This window comes from Lepisosteus oculatus, chromosome 2 (assembly GCF_040954835.1).
Source record: "Lepisosteus oculatus isolate fLepOcu1 chromosome 2, fLepOcu1.hap2, whole genome shotgun sequence".
In the NCBI taxonomy this organism is placed as follows: domain Eukaryota; kingdom Metazoa; phylum Chordata; class Actinopteri; order Semionotiformes; family Lepisosteidae; genus Lepisosteus; species Lepisosteus oculatus.
Window position 1 is genome coordinate 43,065,644 of NC_090697.1, and position 18,849 is coordinate 43,084,492.

The following is an 18,849-nucleotide window of genomic DNA, read 5'->3' on the forward strand; positions in this document are numbered from 1 at the left end:
GAAAACAGTTTTCTGTGACATTATAAGTTACAATAACTAAACATTTCCTTAAATCAAAATGCCAATGCGTATGACTCTATAACCACCAGTTGCATTGAGTTGTATGAAAATAAATAAAATGTCAGATCCAAATGCTGATGCTGTTTGTCTCCTCAGGCCGCTTAACAGATGCATGTCATCATGCTGAAATATCTAGAGATTTAAACACTCTGGCTCTCGTTGTAATGATGTTTTGTTTTAAATTCAGACTTAATAATAATAGCTTCTGAGAATTTAGAAAACTCCCCTATAATGAAAGATTTTAATATAATATTAAGCTTGAGAATGCATTTACAGCACTTTATGAGATATTAGATTATAGATGGGATTTTTAACAGTATTAACATCTTGCCGTCTACCATTCTGATGTCATCATTAACTTTTAACATCATTAAAGTACTCATTTGTCAGCTTTTAAATATAAAAAATTATATTGAAATCGTTGATTTTCATTGTTGTTACCTCATTTTAAATTACATAAACAGGGGACTGCCTTTTATAGTGGATATTTTAAGCAGTGAAGCTGTGATGAAGTTTGTCATCACAAACAAACGTACTGTAGCATTTTCCTGGGCACAACAACACTGGTCATGAGCAGATACCACATAGTGTGCATCCACTCATTACTGAGTTCACACATGTTCACACATGTTCTCAAATCTTTGGAGATGGGGCTTCTCTATTGCCTTTTGATACATCACCATGCAGAAGGGGCACAGTTCCTGCAACAATTTGAAATAAAAAATAGAAATGCTCCCTCACTTTTTTTTAGTTTTTTTTTAGTTATGTGATTTGTCTTTCTCTACAGTTAAGAAATTCATTAGTCTGCAATGTGAAGATCTGTGTGTGGAAGGGGGCTATCTCTCTAAATTATAAATTGTGATGCCAAGAGGGGCATTGTCCTTGAAGGATGTTACTTTTCCCATTGTGTTATCCAGTTTGTTTACACTTTTTGCCATATTTAAATGGCCACTAGAGAACAATAACACTCATGATTGGGTCAGCTGTCAATTGCTGGAACAGGGAACAGCTGTGTGTCCTGTTGGTTGATTGGTTGATATAAATCAACTATGAAACCAGTAGTAGGTACACCTGAGGTTGTGGAAGAAGTGCAGTGTGAGAGAAGGTTGCCACATTCTAAACCCTGTATAGTGCTATGGTTGTTATATCAACCTCAGACCGAAAGAAAGGAATGGACAACAATAAAGACCCAAGGCTACAGCAAGACTGGAGGCTAAAAATATAATTACCAGAGGACCAGATGCGAGAGAAAGACACTTCATATGGGAGACACCTGTGTGCAGGGTCCTGTCTACGTCAATACCCATGTGATGATTGTGCCCCCTACACCATCACAAAACTTTTTCTCTAATCCCATTCTGTTTTATTAAATCGTGACACTCATGTACCTTAAAAGTCTGGTGCCTCCACACAGACATTAATTGTGAATTCATTTGTAACTGTACTGCCCTTAGACATTGTAGTTTGCATTTTGGTGAACTCCTGTTCACAAGTAGACATCCTCCATTTTATAACTTTGATGCAAATACTGTAACCTACATATACTGCATTGTAATTCTTGATTGTGTCTAAAATGCTTAAGACTCTCTCATAGTAGCGTCTACAAATATCTTGAAGGTATTGACAAAGTTAACTCAGGAGACCACTTCAGGAACAATACTGAAACAAGGATATGAGGACATGAGTGGAAGCTGAGTGAGAGGGTCTGCAGACCTGAAAACAGGAAACCCTTATATACACAAAAACTTGAAGGAACAAACGTCCCAGGCATCCTGTTAAAGTAGATTCCCTGGGACCCTTCAAAAACGTGCTGGATGACATCTCAAGGCTAATACGCTCCTAGCAACCAGACAAATAAGATGTGCCAAACAGTCTCTTGTCACAGAACATCTCTTATGGTTTTATTGTAAAACATTCTCTTGTATTGATAAATTTGCAAAGAGCATTAAAATTAGACTATATTAGTTCTGTGGAATCATAAAGCTTCAATTTGATGTTTATTTCACAATAAATACTTGTTCCCTTAAATAACATTTTGATGCTCGCGTGAATTCCTACAGTATCTATAAAATCTGATTCATACTCATGCAACATAATGTTTTAAGTCTTAAAACAAACTTAGCATAAAATGCATAGAGTTTACGGTATAAAATGTTCTTTGCTTAGAATTATTAAAGAAAGCGCCACAAAGAGATTGTGGGATGTCTATTTACTATTTTATTTCTCAAAATTAATTTCAAATCAATTCCATTTCCTGGAATACTGCTGAACTTCTGTTTATTAAAATAAAGCTGTTTTTTTTATTTTTGAGGTTGATATTCTATTTTTTCCTTTTATATGACAAATCATATTTGTCAGGTAAAAAGACTTATGGTCTGCTATGTTTTCTTGCAGGTCATTTATTTCATTTTATGCTTAGTAGCAACTGATGCTTATCAGGCATGCTCAAAGTAATATGATCAGTAAAATTATTCCCTTCCTTTCATTGTGCGGCTTCCTTTTCAGGAGAAGAGGAAAGGGCACTTTCTGACCAATTTATAGCCATTCTCATTTGCATTTGTGGTATTTCTCCAGTTCCACGCCCAGTATAGTGACATTATACTGTAAAAAGGGACACTATACTGTAAAAAGGCCCCATCCTTCAGATGAGACGTAAAACCAAGGTCCTCTCTGTTATCATTAAAAATCCTGGGGTGCTTCTTGAAAATGGTGGGGGTGTACCTGGCCAGATTTCCCATTAGCCTTTACCAATCATGGCCTCCCCATCTATTAACTGGCTTCATCACTTTGCTCTCCTCCCCACTTATAGCTGATGTGTGGTGAGCATACGGGTGCACTATGGTTGCTGTCACATCATCCAGGTGGGTGCTGCACATTGGTGGTGGTGGAGGGCAGTACCCGTTATCTGTAAAGCGTTTTAATGATATTACTTTAGTGTAAACAACATACTAGACATTTCCATTTTTTTGCAAGTTATTAGATTATAAGAGTTACAACTTTAGGTAGTTTGCAAGGATTTCAACTGTCTTTTGATGATTGAAGGCAGCTTCAACAAAGTGACTGTCATGAGTGTAGTCCCTCCTCCTTAAGTGCGCTCCGGCTCTTTCAGTTTGGATTTAATTCTGTGCACCTGACCCCTGTTCCCAGCCCACCTTAAAATCCAGGAGCTGATGTTCATCCGGGCTCTGCATCTGGTTTCTGCATCGTGCGAGTCCGGGACCTGGAAGCGCCTGGTCCCGTTAAGGTTTTAAGCTCTGTTCCCATTCCCTGTCTGCCGGTTCTGACCCGGTTCATGGTTTTAATTCCTTGTTTGGATGGATCACCTGGCTTTGGACTTATTTTTGCGTTTTTGGATTCCCACTATGGATTATTTTTGGATTGTTTGCCTCGGCCACACCTCCCCCATGCACCAGCGCACTTTTGACACGCCCCCGTGTTGTCATCCCCGTATTCCTGCATGACTTTTTACTAGTGTTTCCCCACTTCTTCGGATTGTGTCGTCCGCATAGGGTCCGGAAAAAACTGTTCGTTACAGTGACTGGATAGCGTGTTACATCCTCCCACAACTCTTTGGGTAAAGAAGTTCTTGACTTGAAAAAAACATACATAAATTAAACTTGTGTCTTCTGATTCATATTTAACTATTCATTCTGAAGAAGGTTTCAGTTCCTTAGAGGATTATTTACAGGTGTACAGTATGTGAATTTTGAGATTTTGCTCCTCGATAGATGTGGGAATGCCACTACTGCTGCAGAATAAATATAAAATTATTGTTTGTTAAAGTCAGTACAACATCAGCACAAACAGCCAAGGGACCTTATTTGCAATTGAATTCAAAAACTAAAATTATGTTATAAATTCCCCCACTATTTATTATGACTCTTGTCTTCTTGTTATGTCTTCTCTTTCAATCAGATTGACAGATACCCAGTACAGAATAAGCACTTCTGGGAAACATTTAAAATAGTATCAAAGCAGAGGTGCTCGATTCCAACCCAACTTCAGGTTTGTTTTCCTGAGTTCTGAATTACCTAGTTGAACTAATTATTAATAAAACGAACTTTTCCGAAACTGTTTGGACTCTTGCAGTCAACAACAAAATGTGCTGGCTGTAATTTGTTTTATAAAGTGTGACTGCTGGTCCTTTCTCTCCCATTTAAAAAAAACCAAGAAAAAACAACAACATGTGCGGAGAAAAAAGTTCAGCTAAAGTTGTTTTTGAATTAATAGGACAGGATAGCATTAGTACAGATGCAGAGGCCTAAAGTGAAATGGAATTGAAAGGGGCCTGATAGGATTGAGATACAGATACATATACATATACATATACATATACATATACATATACATATACATATTGAGATATACTGTATAGTTTTCCTTCATTAAGTCAATTTGAAATATTGCAATGCACTATTAATGCACTGGATACAATATATTATGTTTATATTCAGCATTCTTAGATATGCTTAGAGTGGCACCAATGAGGAAGGATGGTGCTATTATTTATTTAATCAGTATGGATTATATATACTATAAATATATATTTACTATGCAAGTATGGATACAGTATATTTACCATTGATGGACGTAAAATGAAAATGAAAACATTAATGAAAATAATGAAAATAATTTATACTTAGGAGTCCTGGGATATCATTAATCTAAAATAAAAACTAAGCAAAACTTGAAGTCTTTCTCTAGCTCTGTTGTCATGGAAAGGGCAAAATATGGTACCATCCCCTTTACACATGCAGTCCTTTTTGACATAGACAAATATTAGAATAGACAAGCTTGACTTCCCAGGGAAACAGGACTGCTGTCTTCACCATCTATTACTGCCCACTGCATCAGATCTTTTCTTCTTCTTATAGGAAGCAAAACCGACATATATTTCAGTTAAAAAATAACTTAGAGTAAGCTTTTCACAAATGTTACAGCTGTACAAATTTGGTTCAGTATAAATATGCTGACCAACAAAAGAAACTTACCATTTATTATTGCAATACACTGACAAAGTTATAATCTGGAAATTGTGCAAATCTTTTTTTTTCTATAAGAACCTGATGTTTTAGATGTTACAGCCAGGAACTACAACTAACAAGTCCCTAGATTTTATCACTAAAACAATAAAAAAAATCAAAGGCACAATTAACCCTTTATTGGTTATGTTTCTGAAGGTAGTCCAGGGAGTTTGAGTGGTTCATCATAATGACTGGTTAAGATGTTTATGTCTGTTATTGGGCAGCACATTTGAGCAGTAGTTATCATCACTGTGCTGGGACTCTGGGTTCAAATCTGGACCTTGGGTGCCGTCTCTATGGGGTTTACTGTATGCTATATGTTCTCCGTGTTTGCATGGGTTTCCTCTGAGTGCTCTGGCTTCTCCCTGCAAGAAAATGGGGCCCTGGTGTGATTGTGTTTTAGTCTATCTGCCCTGGGATGGACTGGTGTCCCATCCAGGGTGTAACCTGTCTTGCACCTGTTGCTTGCCAGAATCAGCTCCGTCTTCCATGCTGCCCTGATTTGGAGGAGCCAGTAAGAAAATGGGTGGGTGGATCTCCATTATACACTAATATAGTTCTGTATGTAGTAGCATAAGAAGGTTTATCATTTGGGGGTCTTTGTTATTGATCTCAAAATTAAATTTTAGAACACATTTTTTTAGAATGAAATTAATCACAAAATAGTTTATGTTTATTTTTTTCTCAGTTAAAAAATCTTATAATAGTGTAAGACATAATTTAGTCAATGTTAAGAGTTTTAAGTTTGTAAAAATAATTATGATTTTCAGATGTGAGAGGGTAAAAGATTGTCGTGACGACACAGGAACTGGAGAGAGATTTAGGCGGGCTGCTAAGAGGTAGAAGCGTTTAAGCCAACTGAGGAGTTAAGGTAATCAATTTGTGTGTGTAGCTGGTATTGTGCTGTGTATGACAAAGCCTACAATATAACTACTCTCTGAGGGAAAAGAGTATTCTGCCTCCGTCTTTCATTCTTCTCCATTACATTTGATCGTGAGGAGGAGGACAGTTGTTACGCTACCGAAACAGCCTGGTGAGTGGCTATAACGTGCCTGTCTACCGAAAGAAAATTTATGCTCCCATGGCAATATATATCTTGAAAGTTAGCTGCTTACAATAGTGGAATCTATGTATACTATGTATGATTCATTATAAATAATAAGAGAAAGTGCTTGTACAACTCACCATATCCAATATACTTGAATATGAGACACTAAAGTGCAATTCATGTGCTAAAAGACAGACAATAGAAGTCAAAACCTACCCCAAACAACTACTGTACATCCTAGACAAAAATAATGACAGCCTAAAACAGTTTTAAAGATATCATCAGTTCAGGTGTAAGTAAAAGTCATTCACATGGACATTCCAGGTTAATGTAACTAAAGTAAAATTAGTTCTATTGGCAACTTTAATGCAGTTTAAAATTGACATTTTTGTGAGAATAAAGGGGTACTAATGTTTCTCTTTCTGACTCCTTGAATTCTTCAGAGCATGAAAAAGCTAATGTGGGATAATCATTCCTGTGTGTTTGTTTTGGACATATGATTTAAGTTACAAATTGGCACTTTTTAATGTTTAATGTCATAAACAAAAAATGGGTTTGTGGCAAACTATTCTGGATTTAATTTAAGTTTTTAACTTTTACTTTATTTCTTCTGTAGAAATCAGAATGCCACACTGGATTATATTTTGCAGTCATAGTTGCAGTGTTCTATCAAGGTACATAAGTTTGCATACACATATGAAGGATTTTCATAATTATTTTTTTTAGTAAAAGGAAAACTATATTAGCAAGAGAAAAATAAAAACCTAGTGAACCCTATACATCAAAGCTGAGCTCCTTGCCTTTAGTTCAACTAAAAAAATAGCCTTTGAAAATAGATTATCTTAATAAATTCATGATACGTAAAATTCAATATTTTTTGCTCTCCACAAACACTGAAAGAAAGTAAGAAACTGTATTAGCAGAAAACAAAGGTTTAGAAATATAATCGCTAAATTAAAAGGAAAATATGAGCCAGGAGTAAAAGGAAACAATTTAGTCTAGGTTTCTGACAACTTCTGTTGTTATAAAATATTAAATTATTCAGATTCACATGAATTCATCAATAAAACAAATTTCTTCTCATATTTTTCATTCTTACAATTTCTTGTAGTCATATATTCATCATATCTTTTATAATCATGACACATTTACCAGTAAGAAGCAAGAAGTCAATTTCAAATGACACAGAATGTTTGTAATTAATGCTTAGTGGTTCCAGGAAGTAAGCTCCGGGAATGTTTGCTTTGTAATACTTTTATTGTGATTGCAACTCAAAGCTACAAAGTTCAACTCCCCTCCTTAAAAGACACACACACTCAGGAGACCATGTAATAATGTTGGACACATGAATGGACAAGGGGTACAAAAGAGCTAAAATACATCTACAGCAGAAATTGTATATACCATAGCAACCAGAAGATATTTTAAAACGCAATACAAGCCTTTTCAGGAAAAGTTGACAAAAAGCAGATGGCATGTCCCAGCATATGACTGCCGCACCAAGGCCAGCCAAAAGAGAGAGCCGAGCCTGTTACAAATATACTATAAAAAGATTTCAAGTGTCATTGATTGTCTCAAATGAGGATTACTTTTTGAACATTTCTGTGTTTTCTCTTGAACATGTTATTCTTTCATTTCCTTAAGGTTATTTACTTACATGCATATTTACTCAATAAAAAAGGCAAAACAATGTTAGCTTTAAACTAGTAGTAGTTGAAAGCACAGAACTGATATCAAGGGATGTTATGTTAAAATTATATAATGCACTAGTAAGGCCTCCTTGGACTTCAGAACCTTTGGTGAAACACACATCAGAGAACTTGTGTCATGATTGTAGTCCCTCCCCCTTAAGGGCACTCCAGCTCTTCCTTGTTTGCCTCATTCCCCGCACCTGTTCCTTGTTCTAGCCTCCATCCAGCCCCCCTTAAAAGCCAGGCACTGACACTAATCCGGGCTCTGCATCTGATTCCCATATCATGCGGGCCTGGGACCTGGTTGTGCCTTGCTCCATTATGTTTTTAAGTTTCTATGTCTGTTCCTGTTCACCTCGCCAGTTCCAACCTGGTTCCTGTTCTTAATCCTTTGTTTTGGATGGATCACCTGGCCATGGACTTTTGTCTGTTCTTTGGATTCGCCTATGGACTTATTTTTTGGATTGTTTGCCTCAGCCAAACCTTCCCCGTACACCAGCACACCAAGGACACGCCCCTGTCTTCATTCCTGTCTCCTGCATGACTTTTCCCTCCGTGTTTTCTCACTTTAAACCGGATTATGTGTCGTCCGCATAAGGTCCGGAAAGAACTGATCGTTACATCAAGAGGAAACTAGTGAATTTATAACTGATATCAGGATGAGCATCTTTACACAAAGGATTGATGGAGTGTGGAACAAACTACCCAGTGTAAGAGCAAGGCCAGGCCAGGCAGGACGGTAGCTTTCTCTAGACCATATTGCCCTGAAACCTCTGAGGGAAAGAGCTGCTGCTCAAACCCCTGACCAGTTCCGGGAAGATGATTGATCAGATGTGCATTTAAAGGCAGGAAATGGATTAATCTGCTGTCCATAGGCTTTAAGGCATATACTCTGAGTGTACTTTTCAGCAGAGGGAGAAAGACCATGGATGAAAAGAGCTGTGAGTTTTTTAGATGTTGAAAGTTTACAGAAGTCTCAGGGATTGACTATTGTTTTTTTCAGTCCCAAGGAGGGACTGAAATGCTACAAATGTTTGTTTTGAGGTTTTGTTTTGTACCTGGATGGGAGGCCTCCTGGGAAGATTGCTGCTGGAAGAGGTGTTAGTGGGGCCAGTAGGGGGCGCTCACCCTGCAGTCTAAGTGGGTCCTAATAATAATAATAATTAATAATTGCTTACACTTATTTAGCGCTTTTCTGGACACTCCACTCAAAGCACTTTTACCCTATGCAACCACATACAGTACTCATCCTAAGGTGGGACACACTGAGCCACAGTCTAACTTTACATGAATTTACCCTGGATGCAATGGCAGTACCCTATTTTTGTAAATCTATCTCCTCAAGTGCTAAAATCACTACTGAGACAGTAGTAGAACACTAAGCAGACCTCCTGTAAAGCTGTTTTCATTCTTATTTTGTATTGAGATCTGGCATCACTGTGTTGTTTAACTTGGGAAAATGCTCTTTCAATTTCAATAGAAAAAGAGGCCAAACACCAAAAATCCTTTCTTCCAGTTTCCTGTGGTTCTGGAAACAGATACATTTTCTTACAAATAATTCAGAACTGTGAGTTCTGAAGAACAAGTATTCCTTCTTCTAGTTTCCAGTGGTTCTGGAAACAGATGCATTTACTTATTTCCAAATGCTTCAGGGATCCTAGTAATTTGAACACTATATTTTACAAGAATAACAAGAAATATAATATAATAATAAAAGAATGAAAATGATGTGCATTTTCAGAATGATTCAGAATTTTTATATTCCATTACATAGATGATTAACAGTTGCTTGGGTGTCACTTGTTTTTCACTTACACAACATGTTTTTCAGAAGGATGAATTAAACTGTACCAAAAGCTTACAGCCGCACGCTACTGCTCTTTATTCACAAAGAGTCATATTTCAAAAGAAAATTACCAAAATTATGACCAAAGGGAAACAAATGTTCACGTTTAGGAAATGTAAAATGACAAAACAAATGATGTGAATTCTAGAAGACTTCAAGCTTGTATGATTGACCTACAGTGACCAAGCTAGAATATGAGTCTTCAACATGTTCCTTTATAACCTAATTTTTAGCCTTTTTATTGGTAAGATAATACATTTTTTTACCTGGAAAGGCAAAGCTTTCACGTGTTTATGTCTGTGTAAACTTTCTTAATAAATATTGGTATTAATTTTGTATTACAGTTCAGTGCATGTAGAAGGGGTTTTATTTTTCCCCCTTTTTCACATTCCCTTCAATCACGTTTGCAGACCCAGACTTTGCTGTTTTTGATAAACTTGCATGTCTTGAAGATGGTCAGGGTAATGTCATTATGTCTCTGATGACAATACCAATACAGCTTTGGAGGTGACTGACCACATAGTGACCCACGTTATGCACACTGAAATTTGGGATGAAAGACATAATTAAACAATGTAATTCCCATACAATCACTGTAGGATTATTGACTTGGAAGCCTAATAATGTATTGCTGTTCTTTTAGTCTGACATGAACACTAACGCAGCGGCTCTATGAAAACTAATGAGTTAAATATAAATATTTTTTTCACTTCAGTAGCTACAGTATGTGCAATGCAAGCCTCTTGAAAGCTTTGATACTGACTTCAAAGAGCTCTCTGGCAGTAAGTCAGTCACACAAATCTTAAATGAAAACAGGTCTAACTATTAGTGAACAATTCTTTTCTTCTATAATCTTCTATATTATTTTCTAACATTTATTTCTAAAAGTGGAATGAGCTGTCATAGCATATAGTCCTGCAGCTTTTGTGGTACATGTTCAATAATTTCAAATAAATTCCTAGTTAGTGGCCAAAACAATACTTATATCCTGCATGGGGAAAGGTTGGAGACAACAACTCTTGTATGAAAACACTCAGGATGAGTGCTAATCCCACTTATTGCTCATCCCACTTCTATTAGAGTAACACAAACATTGCACATGAGAACAAAACCTCACTACTTCCACAGAAATGAAGAAAATATGTCATAGGCAGAATGTTGACTGAAAGTATTTCCCTACCAGAAAAACTTTCAACTGGTAAGGCTCTGTGAAATCAACACAGTTTTTAGTTAACAAAATTGAAACTTAATGTTTTTCCTTATTAAATAAATCCTACAAACGTAAGTATCACTTCTGTTAATTTCCACTTTACCCAAATGAAGTTTTTCTGGGAAGAATATTTGAAGAGTCAATGGAAGCAAACTTGGGAGGCATGATGGTGCAGTGGTTAGAATTGCTGTCTCACAGTACTGGGGCCTTTGGTTCAACTCCAGACCTGGGATACTGTCTGCGTGGAGTTTGTATATTCTTCCCGTGTTGATGTAGGTTTCCTCTGGGTTCTCTGATTTCCTCCCACAGAACAAAAACATATTGTTAGATTGCTTGCTTTTTGGGAAAATAGGTGTGAGAGTGTGTGTGTGTCTGTGCTTGTGTCTGCCTGTGATTGTCTGGTACACTGTGTACCCTGCCAACGTGTACCCTGCACATCGTGCCCTTGTCAAGATATGCTCTGGCTTTCCTGCAACATTGAATTGGAAGAAGCGGTTAGAAGATAGAAGCAAACTTCTAGTGCTACTTTTATAGCTTGTTCTGAATTCTAATCTGAATCCTGTGATGGAAAATGCTTGGCACAAAGAAATAGCAAAATGCACAAGACACAAGCTTAGTTGAAAAGGAGGGTAATGATGTCCTCTCTACCTTCCTTCTGGTCACCTTCTTTTTCCTTTTGGTTCTCTTTGTCTTTCTATGCTATTTTCTAGGACTAATGAAGACTCTAATCATTTACCAAGAAGTTAATTAACCAGAGAATAAGAGAATATCACCAGAAAATCATCTTTGGTCATATGTGTTTACCTACTACAGGTGAGTGTAAAGGCAGGAAAACACCCCAGATTCTATCCATTGGTCCCAAACTTTGTTTAGGGCTTATTTAGTGTAATGAAGTGTGAATTGCTGAAGGTATACATTTTTATGACCCTCTTATGGATGCCTTGATTGCAACGTATCATGAAAGTCATTTATCTTAAGACCTCATGCAATAATGAAAAAGTTGACAGCCAAAAAAGGCACACTTTAAAGTAGAAGCATTTGTACTAGATCAGACTTTCAAGGCAATTGACATCTTACCTAGTATATTTTTGTTTTGTGACTTGATCCTACAGTTGTGGTATTTCATATTTTTTATTGAATTACATTAGGAAATACCATGCTTCTTTAATAGAAACCCTGCAAGTCTGAAAGAAAACAATAGGCTGTCATTAGCTCAAAAAAAGATCTGGCACTCGATGGAGAGTACAAAAGAATGTATACTATGCCTAAAACAATAGCAAATGTGTCTGTTTTTTTATTGCCTTGCACTTACATACATTTATTACTGAGGTAAATTACACTTATGCCTATTTTTATGGGCAACAGAATGAACCAATATTCAAGGCTCCTGAATGAAGAGCTTCAAGTTCATATCTCACGTGAGATGCTGCTGTTGTACCCTTGAGCTAGATTCATCCATTCATTCAGTTTCTAACCACTTCATTCAGTTCAGGGCTATAGGGGGGCTGGATCCTAACTCAGAAAGTAATGGGCGCAAGGCAGGAAACACCCTGGAAATTGTTTGGCACACACTCACACCAGGGCCCATTTTCACCACATGTGAATTTCTATTCAAGCGATTGAGGTCTGAAAAACTTTTAGTGACTGGTCAGTTGAAATTGAAACAACAGTACTACTGGCCTCTGTGTGTTTGCACTGGCACTCCAGGGTGGAAGAAATGGTTAGCAGATGGATGTGTTTCTCCCTTTGCAACTCCAATAATGAATAAACTTGTAATATTTCTGTTTTTTTTAATAGGAATACTAAATACTAAAGCTACTAAATAAGGAACAAGTTACAGTACTGCCTTCCTCTAATGGGGTGACATGCTTTATAAAACCTTTAATCTGACAACCTCAAGACATCATCCGTGCATCAAATCAAAATTCAATATATATATATACTTAGAAAGTCAATGATCAACAAACCACTTCATGAACAACTATTTTAAATAGCCTTTGTAGACAGTCAGACGGAACTGTAGTTATACAGTACAATATATGTATTTATCTATTACATTTTTCTGTGTGAAATAAAATAATAATATTACAAACTAAACATGTGGTGTGTGTGTAGTTTTCACATTATGACAGCCAGCAGGTCCTCTAGCTGTCTACACCATCTGACAATTTTGAAGGTTCTGGGACTCTTCTTCCCACATAGCTTGTCTCTTCCCCGTAGCCACCAGTATATCCACAGACCAGCAATAGACAGTTACAGTATGTTCACTAATTGAAGTTTTAATTTTACTTTATACTAACCACCATGATGTTTTGCTGAAACATCATAAAAATGGAACAAAACTATTTAACAACCTAATCCCAAAGAACCAGAAGAAGAAAGAAAAAACCTCCAGTAAAGCATTTCTCTACAACGTTCTAAAAAACCTCAAACAGTACCATACTCCCAAATCAGCTGTCACACCTGACACACCACCTTCCATCTCATTGAAGCAGGAAATGAGACACTGTGCAGTCCTTCCTTGTCTCTAGCATTTCCTCTCTACTCCAACTGTCCCACAAAATTGGCAGTCGAGAATGGGGGAATTCTGTCACATTAACCCCTGATTTAACCTCATTTTAGGCAGCGACCTTGACTGGAGTTGGTGTTTTTAACTGGGTTTTGATCTCAAATCGTGTACATCTCACTTAACCACATACCTTAACTATCTTAAGAAAGAGTAGCAGTGAAAATAACCTCAACTCGGTCGATTCTGTTTGGCCGATCTCACTCCTTCCTTGTCTTCTCTTTACCAGCGAGCTGACAGAGAAACAACCAAAGCTGCTACTCCTGTGAGGTTTTCTGTTCCCAGTAACCACCTATAATCAGCTGTCTCACCAAGAGATTGAGCTTCCCCAGAAGCTCTCTGCATGTCTAGGTCAACCAGAGCGGACATGGACAGTCAGCCCACCGCTTACTGTCTTCCTTTAGCTCAGACAGCCTTGCTCTCTTCCTAGAATGGCTGTATGTAGCATTACTAAACCCCTCCTGGATTGTGGCTGGAACCCGAGATGGTATCTTGGCATGTCACCATGACACTCGGTACCTCACTGCACTCCTGACAGTGAGGATCTAGTTCCCTGTGAGCTAACCATCGGAGTCTCCATGTGAGCTCCGCAACCAAACGTGGCAGCGAGGGTCTGATTCTCCTGGTCCTTTTACTCGCTAAACCTTATAAAGGGAGGCAGGCTTCACAGAGGTGTCGCCAGCTCCCTAACCTTGTGTGTATGTGATCTTAATGCACTCTTCAGTGTATCTGGACTCTTTCACCAGAATACTCCAGTGACTTAACCCTTTATCAAACCCTCCAGATTCAGTTGCCCTCTTACAAACAACATGTTCAATTATACATTATATATAAAACAGATTGTTCAAGACTCCTTGGCCTTCTATCTTAAGCCTTATACAATATATCCTCTTCCTGCATTGTGAATGTCTAGGTGATCACGAGAGGTAGGCAGAAATAAACAAGTGGGGGCTACTTGAGAAAACAACAGTAAACAGATAACCAGGTTTAATGGTGCATTGTCCTTCCATTTACCAGTTCCAGCTCAGCACCTTGACACATCTTTTCTGCTTTTGACTAAAAAGTGTGGTAATTGATGGGTTTCACTCCATCTTTGATGATTGCAGTCTGCTGTACTGTTTGCACTACAAAGTCTTGGAACCTTGATAGCAGAGGGAAACAGAAGCAAAAGAGAAAAAACACCCACTAAATCCTGACAAAAACATTGGCCGATATGGGCATAATATAAGTAAACATAGCGACACACACAACACAAACCAAACAAAATGATGATTAATTGTTACTGAAACCATTTAAGAAATGATATAATTGAATCTCAACTGGTATAAATATTTAGAACTTACTCGTAGCAGTAGTGTTTGATCGATTTCCTATTTCAGGCACTGAAACACGAACCAAACGTTGCTGTTGGATCCTAATTGTAAGAATCTTCAGCTGATAAATATTGTTACAGCTGAGTGGGTCATACTATTTGTAACTTTGGCAGTTCACATCATATTGCACTGATCAAAGCCTAAACAGAGAGCCTGGGAACAATAAGTTTTATCTGAGGTGTTTGCTTAGCTGTTGGGCAGAAAAATGGGTAAACACACATAATCAAAAGGAATGTTTCAGTTTACACTAGTTAGCTTCTTAATAAATCTTCAGATGTTTCAAACCAGAAACAAAGCATAAAAAACAGAATGGAGACAAGGAAAAGGAGAACAAAAACAGGAAGAGAAGGAGAAGAGAAAGTAGAGATAAGGAAGACATGAAATACTGAGAAGAAGGAGCAGCATCATCTTCTTCTTCCTCTATGATTGTGCCATACATAAGGAATTTCTGATTTTCTTCATAGTGGAATCCTCAGGCTTAAAACCTTCTCTTATAATTTGGTGATGCATTTTTAGAATAACATGCATTTTTGGGCATCTGTGTGGTTGGAAGGGAGATTTAGTCTAAGATTGTATTTGTTATGCCTGAGCCTTCAGTATCTGCAGAAACCAGGCACATTTAAAAAGGAGTCAAACACCTCCCAGGGATGTGCCAACTAGCTCAGGCTGATTGTTCCAACTGCCTGCCTCCAATTAAAGGCTGCTAATTCTGAAGACATTTAAAGCATGATCTGTCACTGATCTGTTGCTCAGCCATTGAGTTACCTAAAGACCTGGTTGGTGCTCACTGCACAAGTTCAGGATTTAGAAGGCAATCAGCCTGAATCCTGGTCGGTCTCCAACATGCTCCGCCTGTCACTTAAGCCAAGCACCAGCAAATCTGAAACCACTTCCCTGATAACCCTACATGACTCCAGTCACCCTGCCCGAACAAACCCTGATAACTGAGCTTGCCTTCTATGACCGATTAGCTTGTCTGCTATTGCCTCCCCTTAGGCAATGTCTGTCAGCTCACGTCTGTCTCTGAATCTTCACTGGACTCAAGCTCTGGAATTCTTCAGCCTGTCAGTAAGTCTTGTCATAACAGTATTCTTTTACTTAGGATGCAGGGTTTAGGATGTTATCCTGTGAAAGTATTACAAAGTGTTTTGGATGAAAGGGCTAGCATTATGGGCTTTTGGGTCAGTAGAATGTAGGCCTCTGAAATACATAGTTTTATGTGTGGATATTGTTAACTGGTATAAGCTACTGTATGTAACACTTTGTGTTGTTTAGTTTATGTTGTATTTTCTTACTTTTTGTTAGAGCCATGCCAGAGAACACCAAGAACCAACTGGCCAGTGTCATGCCCGAGTGGGCTCTGGTAATCGGTCCCACATACACGTTCCGGCAAACTTTCACAATGGGCAACCAATTAATTTATAATTTTCTTATTAGTTTAATTTTTCTGAAATACTTCCCTCACCCTTCACTCGGGGTTCTGTCAAAAGCTGAGCTACTGTACGTTTGCTACCTCATAGTTTCTTTATGCCAGTTTTCTTTTTTTCTCATTCTTTTTGTGCTTGCTTACTTGTTTCAGTGCTTTCCCTGCTTGCTGCCACTACAACTCCGCAGCCCTAAGTGTTGGGTTCAATTATACAGTATGTCTTTCTTTTCTTTTTTGAAACCCCGTTTTTTTGTTGCGGTGTTTCCCACCTGACCATTGCCTGAGAGCTGCTTTTCACTTTGCCTCGTCATTACCGCCAGAACGCACAAACCTCATACTGTTACCTACTGCTAGAGTTTCTTTTATTTTATGTATTTTTTATTTCCCCTTCCCCAAGAAAATGTTTTTCTGCCTTTTTGTTAAAACTGAAAACAGTTCTTCTGTGTTTAAAAGATATTCTTTCAAAAGGTAATTCTCCATTTTCCATTGCATGGCATTAGTGTTTTAATCACTGCAAAGCTTCAAATTCTGGAGTGGCTTCACATTGGTGGGTCTCATTCGATGACCCCAATATTCTTAAGTCAGTTTTAAAATGTATTCTTATTAGTACCAACAACACTTCTGTTAAGTAATGAAGACCTCAGATTCAAAATCAACAGGTATTGGGGACAGCAGCACAACGGTACAAACACTGGGAAGCCCAGTCTTACTGTCTTTAGAGATTTGTGATCTGAATGAATCTGAATTATTGTCAGGTATGTATTTGTAAATAAACTTTATTGTAGGTCAGATGGTCTTTTTGGCTTTCAAACTAGTGTTCCACAGTCAGTCAATCAATCAGTCCCCTACAATGCCCTACAACAAACAAATTTTGGGCTAAATCTCTTCAGCTATTCACCAAAGATGGACTAAATGTACTTCTTTCTGTAACTATTGTTGTTATATGTATTTATATCCAGTTTTTCAGTTTCTGGTCAAAGATCCATTGCAGAAGAACCACAGACTAAAACCATTCTTAAGATATCCAGTTTGCATTACCAGTCTCTACTCCCTCACAAATATTTTCTGTGTAATTGCATTGTTTATTTTAGTGATCATAAATTGCATTGTGTTTTATTACTAAATTTAATCACGCTAATAAAATGTAAGAAAGATTTCTTTGTCTCTTTTTTTCTTGTCTGGAGACCAAAGCCATAAAACAGATTAACTGAAGAAACAGAAGGAAAAAAATTATAGTCATTTCTATTCCCCAAATCTCAGTTTGACGCAAGAGCAAACACTTAAATGTAAACCAAAAAAAGTGTCAATACACCGTGGGAAAGAGGGCAAAATTAATAAAATTGTGTTGTTATATTTCCCTGTTGACATATTGTAAAGAACATTCTGCTCCGGTGAACTCCAATGGTCAATCGAATAATGTGCACTTGGTAGAAAAACTATTATAAGGAGATAGTGTGCTTGCTGTAAAATATAATCTGGTAATAGAAAAAATGAAAAACTCTGGGAAAGAATAAACCTGTCAAAGAAAACCGAGGAAGGTCCATGCATGAATACATCACAGTCGTCACATGTTCAAATAAAATATGTGAATATATTGATTATGCTTTATGATTCCTACAGAACTATATATTTAATATATTTATTTAATATACTGTATTTGATTTATCTTATATATTAAATAGATTTGGCATGCAGAGATTACATAATGTACCACTGTAGGTATTTTCACTTTGAAGAATTGCACAAAAAGCTCTTGCAATAGCCCTGTATTGGACATTTCAGATTGAAACATTCCTTCAACCTCCATGGTACTCAATCTGGCCATTTCCATCATCAGAAATTTAGAATTACTCTGCATGGTAGGCAAGCAATTCAACTCCTGTGGCAAATAAACGATGCTATAACTGAACAAGTACTGTATGTTGAAGCAAGGCATGTATCTGTAGCCTTTATTTGATACAGGCAGTATCTGTGCTTGCGTGTGTAACAGGTGTAATTCTCCCTACTGTTTGAAATTAATCATAGCTGTTCATGGGCACACCTCTAACTTCAAAGGAATACATTGTCACTTCTAAGACATTGGAAAAGTCCTCTGCACTAAATTTCCAGACACCATACAGCCAATTCAACATTATCCTGGTACCAAGGGGGCGACATCACCTTCTATAACAAACTCAGTGCCAAATGAGCTCTGTTACGTTTCAAACGACTGGATGGAGTTTAATTAAGGTTGATTTTGCATTCCCTGTTTCTCACTGCACAGTATGGAGGAGTGGCAGCTATTTTGACCCTCTGATATGGTTTAGACACACAGCTTTTGACACCTTGGTTGCCAGAATTTGTTGTCTACTTAGACTTGACATGTTATTAGGGGTTTCTGATGTGTGTGTGTGTGGGGGGGGGGCTCCAAACAGAAAATCCAGTACCTGGAGGCAAAAATGATCTTTAATACAAGCTGAATATGAGCATTTCTCCTAGGGACCTGTGGGAGGACAGGTGTATCCTATTTCATCCATGTGCAAAAAATAATAACTCAGAAATAATTATTTTAATGAATGAAATATTTTTTAATTAAAGATTTAAATAAAATACTTAAATATCTGTT